The sequence below is a fragment of the Callospermophilus lateralis genome, chromosome 2, assembly GCF_048772815.1.
Source record: "Callospermophilus lateralis isolate mCalLat2 chromosome 2, mCalLat2.hap1, whole genome shotgun sequence".
In the NCBI taxonomy this organism is placed as follows: Eukaryota; Metazoa; Chordata; class Mammalia; order Rodentia; family Sciuridae; genus Callospermophilus; species Callospermophilus lateralis.
The window spans coordinates 23,032,604-23,057,593 of NC_135306.1; the positions used below are offsets into that span (position 1 = coordinate 23,032,604).

Below are 24,990 nucleotides of genomic sequence, written 5' to 3' on the forward strand. Positions count from 1 at the left end.
CAGGCCTGGAGGGCAGCGGTCTGCCCTGCTGCAGGCAGCTCTAGCTTGCTTCTGTCAAGCTCAGAAGCTGAGCAGCAAAGCAAGAGCTTGGAGGTGTCCATATAAACCAGTTACCAATTCTTGAAAATTCAGAGATAGGCCTTGGGACAAGCAAGGAATTACTATCCCAGTGGTATTGGGGCTGAAAAAAAAAATTTGAAAGATCCTGGAGAAATCTCCAGTTAAACAGACTTGTCGGGACAGCTTTTATAATCTCCACTCAAAGAGAAAAATAGTTAATATCTAATTGCATTCTTCTTTTTAAAAAACGGCTCATTAAGCTGCCCAGGCTGGCTTCAAACTTTTCATCCCTGCATGCCAGACTCCTGGGATAGCTGGGATCACAGGCATGGGCCACCACTGGCTTCTTTCTAAAAATTCTATTTAATGTATTTGAAGCCAGACAGTATATGCAATTTGGTAGTCTTTTTTGCTTTTCCTTCACATTATCTCACAAGCACTTTCTATGCAATTGAATGTCTTTTCTGTACGATGTATTTTAACTGGCTACATGAAAGCCCACGCTGAAGTGGGCGGGTGAGCCTCAAGTCAGAGGTGAGGGCTCCCATTTCAAGGAGCACTGGGGTAGATGGCTCCACCACTGCATAGCTAACCAATAATCTTCTGCCACCAGGAAAACAGATCTGTGTTTGCCTTAAAGAGAGACACGACTGTCACAAAGATGTCCCTCGCTTGCTTGTTCACCACAGTTCCACTCAGTCTTGTGGGGTGGTGTTTATCAGTGTCCCCTACCTGCAGACACCCACTGGCTCCCATCTCTGTCCCCAGGTTCTACCCACCTCATTCCCCAGAGCTCTAGGTTGATCTGGAGGCATAGCTAAGGGTCCAGCTGACTAGAAAGTCAGAATTTCAGACCAACTCGGTGCAATGAGACATTCATTGCCTTCAGTAAGATTTTGGATACAGGAAACAGATTTACAGTAAGCCGAATGTGGAAAGGACTACGAATGCTATGCATGGCCCTCTGGGGCTAGGGAATGTGAGGTCAGTTTAGGAGCAGTTTGTTCTGATAAAGTGGCATAAACAGCCAAAGACAGCAGCAGGGTTCCCCTGTGGCCTGCGAGTTGGCCAGCAACACAGAGCTCCCAGGACGCTCTGGAACACAGGAAGCAAGGAAGGAAAAACCAGAGTAAATGGAACCCAGGCGGAACCTTTGAAAAGGAAGCTGAAACTCTGCAGATATTTAGAACATCTAACCAACGTTTTTCATATGCTGAAATCTATTTAGAAACATCGAGGAGTTGCTCAATGACTAACCTAGTAGGACCAAGTCACTAGAGAGCTCTTTGGAAACTCAGACTTTATGTGGCTCTTTGGAATAGCTGCATAATTGGAATGTTCTATGGTGTAGCCAAAGGCATTTCAAGATGTCTATCTACTTTTGACTTAGTCAACTCGTCTAAAGTAAAACAAGGAGGGAAAATCACATGCCATGGGGATGGCACTGCTCTGCTGAAGGATGAGGAACCAGGGCTGGGTGCAGTTCCTCATTCTTAAGTGTACTCCTGGAGTCTCAGCTGCTTGGGAGGCTAAGGCTGGAGGACTGCCTGAGTCCAGGAGTTTGGAGACCAGCCTGGGCAACATAGAAAGACCCTATCTGAAAAATAAATAAATAAAAATTTTAAAAAGGAATAAGGACAGAGGAGGAAGAATAAGAACTGGAGCTGTGAGACAAAATACATTTCGGTTTTATAGGCTACTCAATTTGTGGAACTCTGTTAAGGCGCCTGAAAAAAATAATACATACACACATGCATGCTCTCACACTCATATTTATGCATGCATAGCACACTCACCCCAGCCCAGCTGCCAAAAAAAAATGGGGGGATAGAGCTTTAAAAAAAAATATTCTGCAGCAAAGTCACCATTGGGTACTCCAATAAAGTGGTTCATACTCAGAGGAAGAGGGAGACATGACATCGGCAAGGTTAAGTTTGGGTTGTAAAAGCACACAGAGCTAGCCCACCTCTGCTAACACCTGAGTCCCTGGGCAGACATGGGCAGAACAGAATCTGCAGCAACACCTGGCTGCTGCTTGTCCTTTGCCACCTCCCAGGCACAGGCTCTGAGCTTGGGGAGGTTTTCTTAGTTCATGCAAATAAATTTGTAGTGCCAATTTGATCCTCCTGATGCTGCAACCTGTTCTGGTTAGTCTCTGAGGGAGACTTGCACTAGGGGGAAAGGAAGCCATTTGAAACTTGGTCCTGATTGGCTGGGAAGCAAGGCAAGGGCCCAGCAGCTGGGGTTTTGCAACAGCTGATAACCTTATGACTGTTGTTTAGCTGGTATCTATTGCACACCTACTCTGTGCCAGGTCAGTGCTATTTATTGTTACACACCTTCTATTTAATCTTCCCAGTAAATGGGGATTCTCACCCCCTCTCCACAGCAGCAGACCCCAGGCCATGGTGGCCAACCCCTCCCCACAGGCACACAGCTGTGCAGGATCAGACTTCTGCCCCCAGGGAAGCCATTGGGAAGAGCAGGAGGGAGCAGGCCCAGGAAGTAGGCTAAATTAAAGCAGAAGAGGTAAAAAGAAAATTTAAAAGGTATATGTACTATAAGGCAGCAGAGCCCTTGGCCCCCTGCTGTGGGGCTATGGGAAGGCCTGGGGCTTGGTGTTCTGACCTGCAAAATGAGAGAATTAAACTAGGTAAACTCTCAAAATTCACTTCCCCTAGTCTCTGTAGTTCTGTGGTTTCAGAATGAACCTTGGGCACATGAGTGGTTCTATTGGGCAAAGTCGAGAAGCAGCAGGTGTCAATGGAGCCGGGACAGAACAGTCCTGGATGCTTCTGCCAAGAGAGATTTCAAGAGTTCCAGAAATAAGATCAACATTCTTTGACATGCCCCTTGCCAGAACTTTTTTTTTAGAGGAAGGATTGTCATTTACTGAATATAACCATCCCATTTCTAGCAGTTATCAGTCACTTGTACCTTAGAGTGACAGAATATTCCAAAAATCAGATTGGACGGGGTCAGGGGGAACTGGATGGAGCCCAGCACTGTAGCAGGCTGGCTTCAGAAGCAGCCAGCAACACCTGGCCTTCTGCCTTGGCATCGGGGGGAAGGGGAGAGAGTTGCTCTGGGAAGGTTTCTGGGAGCTTTCTTTGCAGCTTTTTATACTGTTCCAAGACCCCATTAAGCACATGCTGAAGGAAGCCTAAGCCTTGAGCATCTCCAGATGCTTCTTCTGAATGGCCAGAGCTGCCCCCTCCTCCCCAGAGGCCCAGGCTTCTATCTCAGTATGGAGCCACATCTTTAAAGCAATTTATACTTAAATGTGAATCCCAAGAGACTATTTACAATTTAAAATAGGCACTTGTTTACCCAGAGGAATCCCTAATTGAATAAAGTGTGGGAAACATTACCACAGCCAGCCCTTAATGTATTAAGGGGACATGGATGAGAGAGGGCAATTAGGAACAGGGACTTTCCTTAGAACGATCCAAGGAACACCCTCTCTGGTGCTCAGGACACTGAACCACAGAGCAGGGGCCTGGGACGAATACAGGGGCCGTACAAATATGTGAACCACTCAGCTCTGTGGGACATTGTCACCTCCCTTCTGTAAGAAGCATCATTCTACAGCGAGAGAAAAGAATTCCCAGGCCCTTGCTCTGTATTCTTTACCATCTCCATTATCACTGCTCCAACAGGAGGGAAGGAAGCCTGGAGCTCTACTATGTATGCTTCATTCTAGAAGCAGATGAAACTAGTGAAGGCGTCTAGCAAGCCCATACAGTGCCCCGTCCCCTTCCTGCTCCCCATTTCATAAGTCCCTCAGTCAAGGATCTTAGGCTCAAAAAAAAATCCCTCTGTTCACTACCTCAGACAATATGTTTATGTCCCCTGCAGGAGCACTGGCACCACCACAGTGTATCTCGGAGGACAGAACTTTAGAAGAAGGCATTGCCATATGGTCTAAAACAGTAAACACCTGCAGGCAACACAAATGCGTAGCAATTAAGTATCAGCATCTCAAAAAATGAGGATCTGTGAAGCCCATAGAAGGCTATGAAACCTGTAGAAAGGATATTTATCATAACCGCACGGCAAACTAGAAAGATGCTATACAAATATGTATGCCCACACCTATAATCCCAGCGACTAAGGAGGCTGAGACAGGCTAGATTCTGCAACTTAGCAAGACCCTTTCTCAAAATTTAAAATGAAAAGGTCTAGGGATGTGGCTCAGTGGAACAATGCCCTGGGTTCAATCCACAGTACCAAGGAAAAAAATCAGAAGTGTGTGTCAATGAGTAGTATTCAACAGGGTCCTCCTTCTTTGTACACGGTTTAACAGCACTCTCTTAGATCAGTTATAAAACATCAAGTTTGAAGGACAGAGCTTCAGAAGTGCTGGCCTATGGTGAGCATGCCATATATTAAAAGGACCCAGTGGGTAGCAGTTAAAATAAACTGGTAATATATTTGCAGCATACCTCCCAAAGACCCAATAATAATATATGAATAGGAGCTGGCATAGTTGCTCAGTGGTAGAGTGCTTGCCTAGCATGTGTGAGGCCCTGGGTTTGATCCCCAGCATAAAGATACTGTGACTATCTACAATTAATAATAATAATAATAATATATGAAGAACTCTTGCAAATCAATAACTCAAAAAAGTTTTAAAAAGATATAGGCTGTAAAGAGATATAAATTATTCTTATACATATTAAAGATCTTCAATCCCACTTGAAGGGGACCTGTCCTCCCATCACACCCTAAACTCTGCCTCATTTTCTGGCCCTGGCTGCCAAAAGTAACTAGCTCCTCCCATGACCTGGTTCTTCTAAGACAGACCCTGTGGGGGCCCGCCACCGTTTTCCCCCTGAAGATGTGCCCTCTGGTGCTGAGTGAAGCCTGCTTGTCCGTGAGGTCTCTCTCCATTTTGTCTTTTTATATTCAATTTCACTTATACAAGAGAGACACAAAATGAAATGGTAAGTTTTCCACCTGTAAAATTAGTTATCAGCACGTGAGGAAAGTATTTCCCTCATCCAGCTTCAGGAACTTGGATGGTAATTTGACAATATGTACCAACTTCCAAATATACCATGCCTTTGGCCCAGTAGTTCTATTTTCAAGAATCTAGTAGACATGGTGGCACATGTCTAAAATGATCTATACCCAAGGATCTCCCAGGTGACATTGCTTGCAACTATAAAAAGACTACAAATAATCCACATTAACAGAAGACTAATATCGTCAAGAGGTGGAATATTATGCAACTTTTAAGTATCAAGTATTCCAGGATATTGGATACAGTGCACTAGTTTTCATGTTAACAAAATAAATGCAATCTCATGAATATTTTTATCTGTTTTTACATGCGTAAGTATATGGGATATATATAGACTGGTTATGGTAGAGGTCCTCAGAAACCTATAGCAAAGGTTTGCACCAGAACGGGGAGCAGGGAGGCCAAACAAACTAAGCTTCTTTGTGTCCTTTTCTACACCTTTTGAATTTTCAACTTCGTGCAAATATTACCTTCTGAAAAAAGAACTAAGTACATAAAAATATAAATAGTTAAGTAGGTGAGAACTAACAGGACTTACGGCACCTGTAATGGGCAATTAGGCACCTGGAGATTAATTCACTGTCTAAAGGATATCCTTTGTATATAAATTGTTTAGAAGAATCACATCAACGTATTAACCTTGGTTAACCCCAGAGAGCTGGAATGGGGAAAACCAATGTTGGGGGTGGGATGAAAAGGTGAAGTGAAGCCTATACCTTGTAATTTATAAAGGTTTATGCTACTGAACATATTACTATTGTAAATAGAGAAGCAATAATTGAAGATAACCATGCATTAATAAAGGTTACAAATTTGAATTTTTAAATACATTTAGACTTTGAAAAGTCCAGGGTGTGTCTACTTGTTAGGTTTCTCAAATCTCCACGTAAGGAATGGAAAGGCCTTCTTCACTCAGCCATGACGAACAAAGGCGCATCAGAGCTTGCCCTTCTCTCTGGAAGGTTCTGCTTTGTTGCTGGATATATCAGGCATTTATGTGAGCCGACTCTCACTCTCACAACTGGAGGACAATATATTCTTCATTCTTCCTTCTTCATGGAAGAGAGGTCACTGGCTCTCTATGATGCATAGACATTTCCCTTTCATGAACCGCCCATTCCCAGAAAAGTTGTGAAACACTCTGAGTAGCCAAATTTGGAAAGGGGGGGGTGGTGTCAAATGTCACAGAATTTCATGAACTATGTCAGAGACAGAATGTCATAGGAAACCCCCATGGACCAGTTTCCCAAGATCTGATCAGCCAAGGAGAGAACAAAAATTGGGGGCTGAATTTTTATCTATTATTCTAAACAAGTGTCTCTTTTTTAGTCTCTCTCAATCTATTCAACTTAAATGTATGGCCAGGCATGGTAGTGCACACCTGTAATCCCAGTGGCTCCGGAGGCTGAGAAAGGAGGATCGTGAGTTCAAAGCCAGCCTCCTCAGCAAAAGTGAGGCACTACGCAACTCAGTGAGACCCTGTCTCTAAATAAAATACAAAATAAGGCTGAGGATGTGACTCAGTGGTCAAGTGTCCCTGAGTTCAATCCTCAGTACCCACCCACCCCCAAATGTATGGGTAAGCCAATCTGGCAAACTCCCGATCCGCCTACAAAATACACACATACCACACAGAGGTCCACTGAATTGGAGTCAATTTTTTGTTTAACTAAAATATTTCAAAGCTTTGCGCAAAATAATAATATTTTGGGCTTGCTAAATTTAGTCTTCTGTAAGCAAAAGCACCACACCTCTAATGAATGTTTAAAGTGAATGCTGGGTGTTGGACCACAACTCTGCACTTTAGCAATTCAAACCCCAGGACCCAAGTGCTAAGTCTGCCAGGCGATTCCCTGCCTTTCTGTCACCCAGTTCCTAGTCCTTAGGTAAGGATTGAGGTCAATAAAGGTACTCAGATTGAGCCAGGTCCAGGAAACGGATCAGGCCCACCAAGTGTTTTCCCACCCAAAGACAAGGTGTTTTAAATGCCCACAGATTACAAGGAAACCGGTGGAAGGCTCTGGAAGGTTTAGCCCTCCAGCCACTGTCCCACCAACGCAGGCAGGAACATCACCATGAACTGTCTCCCACTCTGTGAGCTCTAGAACAGTCTTTTCTTCAAAAGCTCAAAGCCACATGTGAAGCCAGACTCTGCAGCAATCAGAGGTCTGACCCAATCCACTCCACGCACTTTGGCAAAGAAAGAAAACTCCAGGAAAGTCCAGATGTCCAGAGTGCTGCTCTGCCGGGACTGAGCAGCCATTCTAGATAGGGACTGGCACTGGGGACACCAGTCTGATGAAGGACAGGGCATGGCAGGCAGCCACCAACCGTGAAGACTCAAGCCATTGTCTGCAGGGGATTCTAAGCCTGGTACCCGGGGTATACTTGTAGACATGTACCCTTGACCTTGAGGACCTAACCTTGGTGTGCCTCAGTCTTTGCTTTTAGCCAAAACCAGGAGAGTTCCTAGAGTCTCATCCCTCTGTCCAGAGACTTTTTTTTTCCTGCGCTTCCAAGTGCACCAAGACCACACTCTGGGAAGTTCAGGCAGCCCAACTCTGGGGACAGCTGAGGGCTAGTCACCTGCTTCCGACAACTGCTTCTGTGGCTCTGAATGCCAGGAAGGAACCTCTGCAGGAGAAGGAAGACAAGGAATTTCTCCATCCACCAGGGGGATGCATGATGAGCCCAAGTACAGTAATGTGGGGAGCAATAGAGGCCAATAAGCATTGTGCAAAGAAATGTGCTCCTTCCCATCACTGATGCCAGCAGACCTGTCCTTGCCTTAGAGCCAATAACAGGCTGGGGATATAGCTCAGATGGGAGAGAGAGAGACTAACAATGAAACGGGATAAAATCTGAGACCCAGCAACAAGAAAGGGGCCTCTGCTTCTTCCTGTTTACACTTCAGAGGGCCCTTTGATCTGAGGCCACCTGCTGCTGACCATTTTGCTGCTGTGGCCTTACACCTCACTATCTCCTCCTTCAATGTGTGTGGGAAGGTGATCCAGTTAGGAAGGACCCACTGGAGAATAAGTCGGGGTTTGAAACTTCTGGTATCAAATTGACTGTGTTACACTTACAGAAGAAATTTCCTCCCCAGAGACTTGGTCTCCTTATCTGTGAAATGGGTCTGATAACAGGGATTGAGTTGTGCCCGCCCCCCATTCATGTACTGGTGGAACCTGATAATGTGATCTTACTTGGAAATAGGGTCTTTGCAGATGTAATGTGTCAAGAGGAGGTCATAATGGGAAAGGGTGGCCCTAACTCGAAGGACTAGTGCCCCTTATAAGGAGAGGACATACAGATACCTACACAGAGGAGGATAACTTCAAATGAAGATGGAGGCAGAAGCTGGGCACAGTGGTATATGCCTGTAATCCCAGCAGCTCAGGAGGATCACAAGTCCAAGCCAGCCTCAGCAAAAGCTACGCGCTAAACAACTCAGTGTGACCCTGTCTCTAAATAAAATACCAAATAGGGCTGGGGATGTGGCTCAGTGGTCAAGCACCCCTGGGTTCAGTCCCCAGTAGCCAATTTAAATAAACAAAAACAAAAGGATGGAGGCAGAAATCGGAGTGATGAATCTACAAGCCAAGGAATGCCAAGCCTTATTAGCACCAGCAGGAAATTAGGAGAAAGGAAAGGAGCAGAATCTCCTTCCCAGTCTACAGGGGGAACCAACCCTGCCATCCTTCATTTCAGATTTATGACCTCTTGAACTATGGGAGAATAAACTGTGATTGTTTTAAGCCATTCTGTTGCTAGTCCCTTGCTAGGAAATGAACACAGCTTCCTAATAAGGCTGTGAGGGAGATGCAGGGAGGCACCCAGAATGTCCCTCACCTGCTATTCAGGCTTGTTCTCCCTCTTGGTGGTAGGACATTTCAAGCATTATCACAGGTGGGTTGGCTCGTGCTGTTTTAAAACTTGGGGACAAGATAGGAAAAGCCAAAAAATTGAATAAGAAAGCAAAGGCTGAGGGCTCATCACTAACGGAGAAGGGGCACAGGGTCCACAGTCCTTCTAGGGGTTGGCCAGCACTGGTGATCTGTTGATCGTGACCTCTACTGAATACTTATGATAGATCAGGCTTAAGTGTACGTCATTCACTCACATGGACTCCTCCAACAAGCCTGTGAGGCCAGTGCTCTTGATATCTCAATTTCATAGCTCAGGAGGTGAAGGTCAGGGCGCTCGGCTTGCCCAGGGTCTCCAGCAGTAAGTGGCAAAGCTGGAACTGAGGCAGACTGGCTCAGGGACTTTAACCACTGACTTGCCTCCGGCCAATGCAAAAATTACTACATCCTTTTTCTACCTTACTATACACAAGTAGCCCTCCATATCTGAAGGTTCCGCATCCACAGATGTCTGTGCCGAACATAAACAGACTTTTTTCTTATTATTCCTTAAGTAATACAGTAGCAAACTAATCACATAGCATTTATATGTGTTAGGTATTGTGAGTATTTAATGTATATGCAAATACTATACCATTTTGTATAAGAGACTTGGTTTTGGTACCCAAGGGAGGTCCTGAATCAATCCCCCATGGATATATATGGATGATAATGGTGACAATTACCTAGGTTTGTGGGCATTTTTACTATGTTCCTTAGATACACTGTCTCAGTAAAACCTCACATCAACCCTGCAGAATAGTGATTATCACCATTTTGTATATGAAAACACTGAAGCTCAAAGCTTAATTTGCCCAAAGACACAAAGCAAGTTAGTGCCAAGTGGAGATATTTTATTTTATTTAGTTGTAGATGGGCGCAATTTATTTATTCATTTTTTGTGGTGCTGAGGATCGAACCCGTGCCAGCACCCAAGTAGAGATCTAAACTGTGTGGCTTTCCAAAGCACATCTTGAGGTCTTTCCTGCCTTCTCAGCAGGGCTCCTAGGTGACAGTCCAGAGATGGTGCCTGCCATGCACCCCTACTTAAGATGCCTGGCATTCTCCTCCTCCTCTAACACTCTAGGTGAGTGACTTTTCTTCAGCTGAGTGGTTGGAATTCTCCAGATAGTGTCTGTCCACTCCCAAGAGTCTGTGTTTGTCTTGTACACAGGCTCCAGCAGGGAGCTCAGAGCAGCCAGTCCATTCCGGACACGGACCCTCCCCAAACAAGCAGCACAGAAGAAGGTGCTGATCTAAGAACAGGAAATAGCAGGGGCTGGGGGGTCGGGGAGGGGGGCTGCGCTTCAATGTCTCAGGAACCCAACCAGCAAACATCTCAAGCTGTGAGATGCTGGAAGCACTGGGGGGAAAAAGGGTGACAGGAGCCAAGATTGTGCTTTGATGTACTGAAGGTCTTCAATGTATATGAAAGTTCAATTTAGGAGTTTTTGATAGTGTACAAGCGGTGGGCTTCAGTCAAGAGTATACTTCAAACTTCAAATTGCCCTCTCCAGTAGCTTCCAGTTATCACCATTTGATGCTGCTTTTAAGTTCAACTTTTCTTGTATTGCACGTGAGTGAGGTCATGTAGCATGACTTCCTATGTAGACCTATTTCACCTAATAACATGCCCTCCAGGTTCATCCAAGTTGTCACAAATGACAGGATTCCCTTCCTTTTTAAGACTTTGTAGTATTCCATTGTGTATGTACACCACATTTGTCTATGGTGCGGGAGGGTTAAACTGGGGATTAAACCAAGATACACTTTATCACTGAGCCGTATCCCTAGCCCTTTTTATTCTGTAACAGGATTTTCACTAAGTTGCTCAGGCTGGTCTTGAACTTGGGATCCTCCTGCTTCAGCCTCTTGAGTTGCTGGGATTACAGGTGTGTAGCCACCATACTCAGCTGACACATTTCTTTATTTATGTGCAGATGGACATTTAGAGTGACTCCAAATTTGTGCTATGGTGAATAAAGCCACCGTGAATATTCGACTGCAGCCACCTTGTGGCATACTGATTTCATTTCCTTTGGCTATAGATCTAGACATGGTGAGGTAGGATAAAGGAAATGAAAAAGATACATTAAAAGAAGACAAAAAGAAATGGGCTGGGGATGTGGCTCAGTGATAGCGTGCTCACCTAGCATGCATGAAGTACTGGGTTCGATCCTCAGCACCACATAAATAAAACAAAGGTATAAAAAAAAGAAAAAGGAAACTATTATCTGAAAGTCTTATGCTCATATATTCCTCCTACCTTTTCTCCCTATGTCAGCTCTCTCTATCAAGCCTTTCTACTCCCAAATTTCTGGGAAATCCTCAAATATTCACTCACAATTTTAAATTAATGGAATTCACCCACTCAGGAAAATTGCCCTGTGCACTATTAATTAACCCACTAACACATCTATTTTTAGAGCAGATTGAGCAAACCTGTGATATACGATACCTTCCCAGAATCCTGTCACATTGGATACTTTCCCAAAGCTAAGCATTGATCAGATAATGGAGAAGACATCAATTTAAGGATCCTAAGAATTGCCAAACCTCCATAAACCATCTGTGATCACCAGACTGATGTTATCCCCACACCCACCCCCCCGACAACCTTCACCAAGTTTCCTTTAAGAGCCCAAGAACCCCCAAAGCACTTTACTCTCAAGATAGGCTGCACCACCCCCTCCCCCAATCTGGACGTGTACCACTCCCTTTCCTGAATGAATCTCTGTGCCTCAATAGCTGAGGTGTGCTTAAGTTCTTTATCATCATGTACGTCAAGGACTCCATCAGCCTGAGCTGAGGTCCCCCTTTCTGGGCACTCCTCTGGTGACAATGTGATTGCTGGATAATGTGATACTTCTATTTTTCATTGCTTTTTAAAAAAAAAAAAAAAAAAAAAAACGAAGAAGGAAGGAAGGAAGGAAGGAAGGAAGGAAAGAAGGAAAGAAAGGAAGAAAGAAAGAAACTACACCAAAAACACTCCTAAATCTGGAATGAAGAGACCTGCCACTCTTTTCAAACCCGATATACTTTCTTGAGCCCTTCCCATCAAGGTCCCCTCACTGGTCCCTGCACCTTGACATGTCCTTCCTTTCCCACTCCCAGGCAAATTCATCTCAGCTTTTCAGCAAGGACCAGGTCATACCTGCTCCCAGGTGAAGTATCTTGGTGACTTTCCATAACCCAGTGAAGTAAGGGCCCAGTCACACCTGGTAGGCTATGACAGGAGCTCCCTGGGGGCAGGGTTGGCATTCAGGGAGCCATTCACCTGTCACAGTTAAGGACTGTCACCACTGCCCTCTTTCCTAGAGGATGCGGACACCACCGCTTTTGTGTTTCCTAGTGGGTTTTACATACCTCAGCCCGTGACCTCTAACCTCAAAACATGACCTCTACTTTGGAGGTTTCTGAAGTTTTAATAACAGGCTATTCTGCTGCCAAAATTTTTTCTTCCAATTACAGGCCCACTATTGCTATTACTAAAAAGAGTATTTAAAGATTTTGGTTTAGGTTTTTCTAAAATTTTCTCCTTGCACTACACTTGTTAACTCTGAAATGTTTTACTTGTTGAAAAAGAAAAAAAAAAAAAAAAACTGGGGAAAATAATTTTTATAGACTTTTAAAAATTTGTGTTATAATACAGACAGCATAACATTTGCCATTTTAACCATATAGAGTGTGCACTGCAACTGTATTAATTACATTCACAATATGGTGCAATCATTAGCACTATTTCCAAAACTTTTCATCACCCAACTCAGAAACTCTGAAGTCACTCAGCAATATGGGTCATGACTTCTGAAATATTCAGTTTAATTAGGACACAGAATCTAGGTAAATGGATTACCTGGTAGCAACATGGCTGGGAAGACTAAAAGGAAATAAAATGATTGTTGGCTATATCATTACAGAGGAATAAATATTTTCAAAAAAAAAAAAAAAAAAACACACTTTCTACATCCATTTAAAAAAAATAAAGAAAACCCAAAATTCACTTTCTAAACTCTTGGCCATTAATACTCATTGGTTACTAGTTTAAGGTATCTGAAAGTTTAAAAAAAGAAAGAAATTCAATTTGCAAATCTCAAGCACACAAATTTGTCTTCATCTGCACTGTGCTGCTTATTGTTGATTTCAGCTTCCTATCACAAAATATATGGTTCTTCTTACTTTTAAATTTTAAAAAATAGCAAATTTTTAAAAAATTATAACCAATAATTGTTGAAGGAGTTAAAATAAGTTGTTTCAAAAGTAAACTATGGTTATCTCCACCTCAGCCTCAATTGATATTAAGATCCTATTTCTAAACTCACTTTTCAAACAAACCAAATAACTAGAATACTTTTGCATCTTTGTAACCTCCTGCCTGGGTGGAGATTATCCTGCATAAGAAGATATCCCCAGATAGATAATGTCAATCAGTGGCTAACACTCAGAGATAATCCCCTTCTTGAAAAGTTAGTTTTCAGTTTAACCTTCAGTTGGGTTAATCGATGACTTATCTTCCATTAGGAGCCCCCAGCACATCAAAGCATAGTTTGGGAACAGAGCAAACCAGATTGGAGGGAAGCAGGCTCTTTAACCCTCGGGCCTAATTGCTGGAATTGAGTATTTCCTAATGGAGATAGCTGCTCTCAGTTTAGGAAACAAGCCATTTGTTTGAGAACTGAGATGGCAATCCAATTCCTGGGCTGTTGATGGACATCTATGCCCACGTGCGTTTGTGCACACACACAAATCAACATGAGGCTTTGTCCTCCCAACCTTTCCGGATCCAGCCTAGGCCTGCATTTTCCTTTTTTCCTGGGACCAGCACAGGGTTCCTCCATGATCACTGGGCACCCATTACCACTCTGTCATTAACACTATCCTTCATGCATACACAGAGGGAGGCTTCCCCCACCCCCGCCCCAGCCTGCTTACACACCCCCCCAACAATAAAGTCCAGACCAGCTCTTAAGTATGCCCCTCCTATTTAGGCAAGCTTCATTTCACGCTCCACAAAGCTGCTCCTCTGAGGAGACAAGCTCTTTGGACTTCAGGTCTCCTTCATGGTCAAATCTCCCAACCTACAGTCATAAATATATTTGTCCATCTGGGTCAGAGTCATGACCATGCTGAGATGCTGGGTGGTCCAACCAGGTCTCCACCTCCAGCTAACCTGATGGACCCAAGGTTTTCCTCATCAAAAATACTAAATCATAACAAAGTATATGTATAAAGACATGAACTGGCGTGAATATACTTTATATACAAAGTATATGAAAAATTGTGCTCTATATGTGTAACAAGAATTGTAATGCATTCTGCTGTCGTGTATTTAAAAAAAATAAAATCAATTAAAAAAATACTAAATTATGTTTGCAAAGAAGCCAATGTTCATCAATGCAAAGACATGCAGAGGTAACCACTTGATAACTTCTAAAGCAACTAAGACTTTGGTGTCGACTAATGATTTATGTATTTGTATTTTGCAAAGCAAGACTTGGGAAATTTGGCTCTAATAAAAAGAATCTGAAGAAGAAAATAAGAGCACTAGAGAGACACAGCCCCGACTGCTTTACTTTATTGGATAGGTGCTTCTTACAGCATAGTTCATGCTAAAAAAGCTTTGGAATGCAAACACACAGGCTGTTGTGCAAAATTAACTAGCTCACAGAGTTTGCAAGTCCAAAGGATACTTATAATGAAGTTAGTTCTTCCTTGATGTGACTGCTGGTGAATCTTCTGTGCACCCACTTGTGAACAGAGAGACCTTGTCCCCTACATAGTAACAAACGGTGAGTTGACACTTATAGGCATCTCATTAGCTCTGTGGATTAGCACCAATGAACAGGATATTAATAGGGTCAAGTATCAAGGGGTTTAAACATATTAATTTGTAGTCACCAAATGAATCCTATTGACAATTAACTCCTAATTATTTTTTAATGACAAATACACAGTGCATGTACACATATGGAGAAGTAAATCAATAGCCACCTGATGTCAATGACAAAATCTGCCCAAAACTTGAGAGAAAAATGCCATACCCATTAGATTCAATGAAGTTAATTCAATTCCCAAGTAGAATCTATAAAGCAACCCCAATTAAGTAACAATAAAACAAGCATTTAGATGCAATAATGGAACCCCTAGCATAGATGAATGCTATTATAGGCGCCTCAAGACATGCATTATGTCACAAATTCATTCTGAACACTCCATTCTGGTATAATTAACCCAAGGGCTTTCCTGCAAGCCAGATTCCAAAGAAGGCACAGAATACCTGTGTACTGAAACTTCTCATTTCTTAGCCCTAAAGATAAATTCTTCTACTGAAAGGTACACAGAGCCTTGCCTGAATTTAAAGTCTAAAAAGGGATTGTAGCTTTGCTCTTTCTACCATCTTTATCTCTTCTCTTGTAGTAAGATCAGGGCTATTTTTTTGGGATGACTCGTGACACAGTATATAGCTTACAAGATAATATCACTAACGAAAGTGAGTTTGGCAATCTGTTCGCTGAAATCTCTAAGGGTTTGCATTCTAGAGAGTGAGATTCAAGATAGCCTCAGGAACATAAGACACACCTGCTACTATTTTGCATTTCTATAGCACTGCAGAGAAGATAGGTTGAAACTTCTATGATACACAGAGAAACAGAATTTAAGGTCTGAAACATTCTAACCAGGTGCACAAAATCTCAAGTGAGTCCAGGTTTAAAGCGCATTCCAACTAAGCAGAAGAATCAGGTTTTGAAATTGATTTCATTCCACATCTGTGAGCTTTGGCAGCTCTCTATCTTGGTTCTGCCTTCTTGGAATTCCGAAGCTAGGTCTACTCTGCTCATCCCAAATATTCGGGTCTAAGGAGTTTCCAGGCCACTGAAGCTGATAAATCAAGGGCTTACACTGGTATAAAAACCATTCCTCGGGACTTGATAAGATGAGGCCTCTGGAGTGCTGATGCTTAAATGCTTATTTTTCAAGTCACTGGGACACAAGCAGATTAATCGTTAACTGTTTTGCCCTGAGTGAGATGCAAAGATTCAAGAATCGCACTTACCAGACCATCAAGCAAGGGATGACTTGTGTTCTGGGACAAATTGTAAGCATTACCTAATCTGGACCAGTTTCAACTTAAATCTCAATTTGTTTGGTGGTAAATATTTAAAACCCCAACAAAAATCGGGACAGATTCCAGTCTGAGGCTGAAATGAACTTAAAATAGGATGCCTTGCCCTTTAAACTAAAAAAAAAAAAAAAAAAAAGCAACACTCTGGTGAATTTCCCAGCCTGCACCGAAATCACAGACAAGGAGGGAGAAGGAGAACCGGGTGGCCAAGTGACAAACCAACATAGGCAGCCTCCTGTGGGAAATTCAATAGGCTCCACTGTTTTTTGGTGTGGAGACCCCTGAGTGGTAAAGATGCAGCAGCTGGCACTTCAACTCGAGGTGCTCCAGGGGTCACAAGGCAGGTGCCATGGCTGACATCTCATGCCCACAATGAGGTTTTGGGAGTGGAGCCTTTAAGAGGTGATTCGTCCACTCATGCATTAATCAAAGGAGTGGCTCTGTCATAAAATGGAGCCCCCTCTGTGGCACTGCTCTACCTGTCCTCATGATGCTTCCACCACGCCTGACACAGCAGGAAGGCCCTCTCTGGATGCTGGGCAGATACCAACGCCATGGTCTCAGCCTCAAGAACCCGAAGAACGAACTTCTACTCTTTATAACCTACCCGACCTTTGAAATTCACTTATAGCAACAGAAGATGGATTAAAACAACAGGCCAGAAAGAAGGGAGCAGATGGATCCAAGTTCATGTGGCCAGAGAGAAGTGAGAGAGAGAGAGAGAGAGATCTTTTCCAATGTAGCAAATACTTTATTCTATTGAAAGAGGCTCTGGAAGCAAGGGCCCATCAAATTCTGGAAGCCTTAGTTTCAGTGCCTCCACTGATAACAGATCAAATCTCAAACAAATAAACCTGTAGGGCAACTTATGTATGTCACATGGATACATAAGTGGACATTTTCTCTCAAGATAAAAATGCAAGAAAAAGTAGAAAAGTCAGTCCTCCTTGTGGCCTGCTGGTCTAGCTGCCCCCAACCCCAAGGCTAAGAGTCTGGTCAGAGATAAGACTCTGGCTTCTGCTCCAAGTGCCCTGGATCCTGGCTGTACACACACTGCCCTGGGGCTCCAAGAGACAGTGGTCCGAGGACTTTGAGATTACAATTCCAAGCCCTATATAAACAGTGAAGCCAGACTTGAAATAATCTATCAACTTTTGACTATTTGATTTTTCCCTAGCCCCAACAAAACACCCATGAAGCCAATAACACTGTATGACAAATGGATTCCATTTGATAAAGTTTAGATGTTTAATAGATAATAATAAATCCCCGTATTATTTCTGAACAAGTTACATCTTTCTAGCAGCTCAGTAAATATTGTCTAGATAGAGAAGTAAGCCTGTCCCTTTAAACACTGTTCCATTAATATGACTATTACAGCTCTCCGAAGGTACTGGATAAGCATTTGAGGCTGCAGGTGCTGCTAAGACACCAACTGTACCGCAGAGATAGAAAGAGGATGGGGAACTGGGCACAATGGCACATGCTATAATCCCAGTCACTCGGGATGCTGAGGTAGGAAGGTTGCAAGTTTGAGACTAGCCTCAGCAACTCAGTGAGGACCTAAGCAACTTTGGCAGGATTCTGTCTCAAAAAATAAAAAGGGTTGGGGATGTGGCTCAATGGTAAAGAGCTTCTGGGTTAAGTCCCCAGTACCCAAAAGAAAAAAAAAAAAAAAAGTGGAATTTAGTATCAACCAAAACCAGTTTGGGGTCTTAGTTTTGTGCCTGCACGCTGTAGGATCTCTGAGTCTCAATCTCCTTATCTGAAAGGGGGACCGATGTGGTCCTTGCAGTGTAACTGCATTTGTTGCAGGAGATTGTGCATGTGCCCGGCTGACAGGGCTGTCATGGTGGCGAAGCCAGTGGGGGTTGTGGCAGTAATCTAAGAGGATGCCACAGCTCCTCCGGATGGATCCAACAGGCTGCCTAGTAAGCAGGTCACGCATTATATACAAAAGGAAAATATTTCATACAGAGGATTTCCCAGATGAACCTCCTGCCAAAACCCCTGCACTGACATTTTAAAAGCACGCAAGCAGCTGTAGGTGATTTCTGAGGCCCACAGAAGTCAGCCATGTGCTCCCTCCGGGGAGCCCAGCAGAAAAGGATGGCAACAGCTGCCCAAAAATGTCAAGTGGGGAGAGGACAAAGCCATTAGCCTTGTCCCAGAGCTCATGCCTGGAGAGTCGGCAGCAAGTTTTCCTACCCTCAATTTGACTTTCAAATGATCCAGAAAGTAAGGGGGATTAGCTTCCAGTGAATGTTCTGGAGACCCTTCATGGGGGGAGTAGGAGGCTCAATTTCTAGACACCTACCCTTGAACTTTGGGGACACTTGGGGAGTGGAAGGTGTGGAACCTTAATTCACCATGGCAAAACTCTCAGGGGCAGCCCAGTGTCCTGAAGGCCTTATTTTTTAAGATTTCTATGTTAGCTAAATTTGATTCCCTCATAAGGTAGAAAAAGAGGAGATGCTACAGTTTGGATCTTGACTAACCCTCAAATGCTCATGTGCTAAAGGCTTGGTCCCCAGGGTGGTGCCATTAGAAGAGGTATTGAGGATGTGCCCTTGAAGGGGACTCTGGAATGCTGGCCCCTCCTTGCTCTTTGCTCCCCCCGTTCATGATGTTAGTGGCATTTCTCCACCACCCATTCCTGCCACGACGTGCTGCCTCACCACAGACCCCATGTCCTGAGACCAATAGATCATGGACCAGACACCTCCAAAACTGTTAGGTAAAGTAAACCACTTCTCTTTACAAGCAGATTATGTCAGGCATTTCGTTACCGCGATGGAGAGCTGACTAACACAGAGGATGGAACCTGGTAGAAAACTTCACAGTCATACTCCATGCACCCTCGGATACACCAGGGACACTCGCTGGCTCTCAGAAGCTTCAACGCCTATCAAGCATTCTTTATAATCTCTAGTTACACTTACTGTATGCTAGATTTCCAGAAAATTCCTGATGGAGCACCTATTTGAGTCAGGAAGCATCAAGACTTGGCTCCTAGTGACCTTCTCCAGGCACTCACCTCCCTGAAAACGACCCTTGGCTCACTTAGCAGAGGCCATCAGGGCGTGGTGAGCCCGCAAACAGGTTTCAAGTAAGGTAGGAGAATCCCCTTTCCCAGCCCTCAGGGCTTGGTCCAGCCACACATTTTTGTCATCGTATGTCCACTTGGGAAAGTTTTTGTGGTAACCGAGGAGTTCTACAAAAGTTCCTTGACATAAATCCTAAATATAATCCCCCTTTTGCAAAAGTGCTCACCTAGTCTTCAAGGGGTCAGTGTGGGGTTACTACATATCAGAAGCCAGGTGACATAGTTTTCTACCTCTTCTGGGTACAAGGTGCTTTCTATCTGGGACACAGCAGCAGAGGGACAATTAAGCCATCCATTTCCAATGAGCTTTCTCAGACTCCTGGCCTCACCCTCTATAAGCAGAGGCTTTTGCTGGAGGACTGTTGTCTGAACCTAACCTGAGTCCCTTCCACCACCCTTTTTTTAAAATCAAACACTTCGTCAGTGTCATGATACATTGCCTCTGAGATAACTGGGAAGAGACTAGGTCCAGAGACGGGCACTGGAACAAACAGCCAAGTATCAACTTCCTTCTAGAAGGGTCTGGGCCTGCTGCACAGACCCTGACCTCCGTCTCAACTTCCAGGACAGCAGCAAGGCAACCTCTGTCTTTCTATGGACCCCCATGATGCCCACCCTGTCCTTCCAAACCTCAGTGTGGGTTAAGATCAAATTTCTCACACTTGTTAATTTGGATTTATAGAAGGTTGTTTGCTAGAATGAATCTATGACACAGTGCTCGTCAGCTTTTCATCACTATGACAAAACAGCTGAGAAAAACAACTTAAATGAGGACGAAGATTTATCTTGCCTCATGGTTTCAGTCCATAGTTGGCAGCTGGGGGTGGGGGGGGGCAAAGTGCTGGGCACCAGGACAAGACACACCAATACACCCTTCAAGGCCATGCCCCTCGGTGACCTACTTCCTCCAAAGAAACTGAACTTCCTACAGTTTCCACCTCCAAATTTTGAATCCACAGATGAGATCAGAGCCTCAAGATCCATCAAACATTTCCCAAGAGCCCCACCTCTGACCAAGCCTTCAATATATGAATCTTTGGGGAACATTCCAGATCCAAACCATACCATGCAGTTATTAATAATCTTTTTGATAATGTGCTTAAGTGTTTTGAAAAGAGGTCTGGGGATGCAGCTCAGTGCTAAAACACTTGCCTCGCACATGCAAGACCCCAGATCTGATCAGTTGCTTGCATGCGCGCGCACACACACAAACACACACACACACACACAAACACACACGCATTGTGTGTGATTCTCCTCTGGCCTGCCCCTCCCCCTGCTGTTCCCCCAGCCCTTGGCTTTCAGAGCTCCATTATGTGCCACAGTGCTAGGGAGGAAGCCAAAAGGTGTTGACAACTGGTTTTGCTCCTACTCACAAGAAATGGGAATCAATTAAAAGTCCTCTCCATAACAGAAATACAAAATTACTATAATTTTTAACCTGCCAAGGCAGAGCAATTTCAAGGCAAACCTGATTTGAATGAGTATCTGGAAGTTAGAGTTCTATCTGACCATTTCTCATTTTTCAGATTTTATTTTCTGAGGACTCCTGAACTGATTCATGCAAAGCAAATGAGATTTCATAATAGACCCTGCTACAATTCCACTCCCTGGGGGCAAAGCAATTCATTAAATGTCACCGAGGTAATGTTGCCCAGCTGCTAGGGAAAGTCTGTGTGCTGTCTGGGCTCCTGCGGGAAGACGTGCTTCAAGTTCATCTTAGGGAACTTAAGGCTGATAACTTGTGCCTTCTTACGCTTCCTTCCGAAAGATAGTTGCTCAGGATGCTCAGAAAAACATCCATTCCTGGCTGCCTAGAAACGTGAGCATTTTTTCCTGATAGTAATTTCACCAGTTCAGGCGAAGCAGTTTCCCCCTCTCCTAGGCACCAGATGTCAGCAGAAGGAAGAAATCCCAGAACAAAGCATATGGCACAGGCTGATGGGAGCAGAAGGCCGCAGGGCAACTCTGAATCCACTTCTGCTTCTATTACTGTACACGTGGATTCAGTAGGAAAAAACAACAGCCTTATTTATTTCTAAAGTGCTCCTCTCTTATGTATTTGAGACTTTTAGACTTAGCCAGGAAATCGGGAATGAGTAAGATTTTTCTTTACCATGGAGACAAAATTTGCAATCGGTTCTTGCTACTGGGGGTGGGGGTAGGGGCAGTACTAGGTATTGAACGCAGGGGCTCTCAACCACTGAGCCACATTCCCAGGCCTATTTTGTATTTTATTTAGAGACAGAGACTCACTGAGTTGCTTAGTGCCTCACCATTGCTGAGGCTGTCTTTGAATATGCTATCCTGTCTCAGCCTCCCGAGCCACTGGGATTACTGCGCCCAGCATTCATTCAGGGAGGTGATTTTTAAAGACTCTCTGTTGCAATAGAAAGCTATAATTCTTAAATGTCAAAAATTGGGAAACTGAAATCAATATTATACCCAGAAAATCTAACTGAAAAATACTTATTCTATATCCAAAGCTCAGGGAAGCGGGTAGTGGTGAATATGTTGGCCTATTTTTCGAAGTGTATTTATTTAGGTATTTGCAATGTATTTATGTGAAGTCTTGGAGAACATGGAGGGAGTATGAGAAGTGTAAGAAAGAGCTAGTGAAGGTGGGATGGCAAGGTCCTTAGGTCACATCACTATTCTTTATTAAGGTTTGATTTTGCATGAGAACAGAAACCAGCCTCAAGGGACTGAACTCAGGAACACTCAACCACTGAACCACATCCCCAGCCCTATTTTGTATTCTATTTAGAGATAGGGTCTCACTGAGTTGCTTAGCACCTTCACTTTTGCTGAGGCTGGCTTTGAACTCACAATCCCTCTGCCTCAGCCTCCTGAGCCACTGGGATTACAGGCATGTGCCACCAAGCCAGGCTAAAATTCACCCTTTTAAGGTGTGCAATACTTTGTTTTTTAGTATATTCACAGATTTGTGCAACTATCACCACTACATAATTTTTGTTCAATGAAGGAATGAATCACAAGCTTATCCGTAACACAGCTTTAAAATGCCAGGCTGCATTCTGAACACATTCTATGAATTAATTCTTGTAACCACCCACCCCTAGAAATCTATGAAACTGGTACTATTATTAGTGTATTTTATGGAAAAGTCAACTGAGATTTGGATATAGGCAGTTTGGCTGCAGAACCGGCTTTCTAAAATTCTGTGCTTCAGCCTGAAATTTCTGCTTCTATTAAAAGAGGCGCTGACACAGTGAAGTTCCTTATTTATGACATCATTCATGCTATGAATAAAAACAAAATATCAACAGGCTTCCTGTTCATGTTTATGATGAATTTGTCCTGTGCCAAAAAAATGTCTCTTTCCCAGGAAGTAGCAAGAAGACTGCTAGATGATACACCCCTGGGTGGGGGAAGGCATCTGCCTCACTTAGGGGCCCCAGCACCTGACACAACCAATGTCTGAAGAGCACCAAACCAACATCTCCTGCCACTGCGCCACACACGGACCACTTAGATGTCTCCATCAAGGTCACTGCTAGCCAGAAGGAAAAGTCAGGTGGCTGTGACAGTTATCAAACAGAAAACAGACCCAAATCACATCAGCAGAGCCAGAGGCCTTTAAATCTGATATTAAGGCTGCTTTTTTTCTTTTTGGAGTGATAAGAATAAATTGGTCAGAATAAGCCAAGGAGAAATACCTCATCTTTTATGCATAGAAGAAATAGCAAGGAACTGGCCGCTCTCTACAGTCTAATTGAAAATCAGACACACGCATGTACCTGTGGACACACTGGCTCAGGGGATTGACTGAATAGTGCTGTAGATTTAAGCAGACAAGGAGGTGGGTAGACTTAGAGATGGACTACTTTCGACACTCTGCTGGTCCCAGCCCCAACTAGGATAACAAGTGGCCTGCCCAAGATGCTCTGATTCTAGAAGCTCAATACCCCTTCTTCTGAGACTCTTAACAACCACTGTGCCCTGCCATGGGAGGGTGTGGGGGACAGCAAAAGTCTTGGTGCTCCAAAATAGCTCAAGATGGGAAGGGGGATGGAAGGGAAGAATCACAGTCATGGATTTTTATGCTAAAAAAAAAGGTCTTCTTCCCCCAATTCCCACTTGTTTTATACAGCTCCCCAAGAACAAAAAGGCAATTCTCAGGCTTGACAGCAGGCCAGATGTGATCTGCTTTCAGAGCTCAGGTCCAGAGGAAATCTCAGGGCTAAAAGGAAGCACAGCCAGAGGCCTGGGTGGCTGCAGGGGGGGGCTGGCCCATTTCTGTTTCTAAAGCAAATCACAGGCCCAAACACAAGCAGCTCAAGTTAAAAGCAGGTCAACCCCCAGGACTCACAGCTATCAAGAGTGTGCAAAGCAAAACAGCCAGTTTTCATATTCAATAACCAAATAAGTTTCCATCCTGCATCATGTATTCTGGATGAGCCCTTTACACAATGTCCCCCATTGATATGGTCTTCAGAGAGATCTCCGCGGGGATTTTCTGGGGTTTTCTGGCAGTGCCTTGCTCCTAGGCAAAAGTCCCAGGGCAAAAGGGAGCCGCCGCCTCGCACTGATGCTTGGCACAAGAAGAAAAAGGTCCAGCAGCCCCAAGATAACTTGAGGCTCATTATTTCTTCTGTGCCTAGAACTGTTACTTTCTGGTTTTTCTCTTTATTCCCTCCATCAAATTTTATAACCAGACACCCAAATATTGGTAGGGGAAAAAAAAAACACCACAATAGTCAGAAGTAAGGATACATATCAGCAGAAATCTTTGCCAGAAGCGGCTAAAGGGTGTGGCCAAGCCACCTAGTCCATTGTGCAAAATGTACAACTGGAGAGTAACTTAGGGTCTAGATTCAAAGGACAGCAATGGCTCCAGCAAGTACCAGACCACCTACATTCACAGCAGCATTATTCACAACAGCCAAAAGGTAGGGGAAAATCCACACCCACTGGACGGATGAATGGATTAACAGACTTTGGTGTATATAGACAATGGAACAGTATTCCTCCATAACAGGGAATCAAGGGCTGGGTTGTGGCTCAGTGGTAGGGTGCTCACTTAGCACGTGTGAGGCCCTGGGTTCGATCCTCAACACCACATAAAAACAAATAAATAAAATAAAGGTATTGTGTATGACTACAACTAAAAATAAATATTTTTAAAAAGGGGGGGGGGCAATTCTAGCACAAGGAACAATACAGACAAACCTTGAAAAGATTGTGCTACACAAATAAAGCCAAGACACAGAAGGGCAGATGTTGTCTGGTTGTGTTTGGGATGATGAAAAAATTCTGGAAATAGATAATGAGGATGGTTACATGACATTTTGAGTGTAGTTAATGCTATTGAGTTTACTGGTTAATGTCATGTATATTTCTCACACACACACACACACACACACACACACACACATGCCTTCTTTGTATCTCCAGCACCTTACACCCTCCAGTTCAACAGAAGCAACTCCACCAAAACCCTGCAAAGCTACTTCTTCGCAGGAGGGTGGGTGTGAAGTTAATGCTGACCAGATTACCATGCACCCCCAGTGGCCAGAGCGGGATTCCTGCAGGATCAAACCATCACTCCAACAATTCCCAAAATGACCCCCACCTGCAGAAGGACAAAGGAAAAAAAAATCCATCCGGCTTCATTTCTCCAAAAGCTTTCTGCCCATCAGCCTAGGAGCTTTCATTTAGATTTTCTGTCTGCAGAAACCGAATGTTTGCATGATAACCTAGGTCATGAACACTAATGTGGTCCCAGATACACACCTGTTTGGCACAA

General features: G+C 43.9%; 1 protein-coding gene across 4 annotated transcripts in view; it reads right to left on the bottom strand.

Moving 5' to 3' along the window:
- The window catches only part of Palm2akap2 (PALM2 and AKAP2 fusion), a 457,063-nt gene that overhangs the window by 41,813 nt on the left and 390,260 nt on the right, over window positions 1-24,990 (bottom strand). The window lies entirely within an intron of this gene.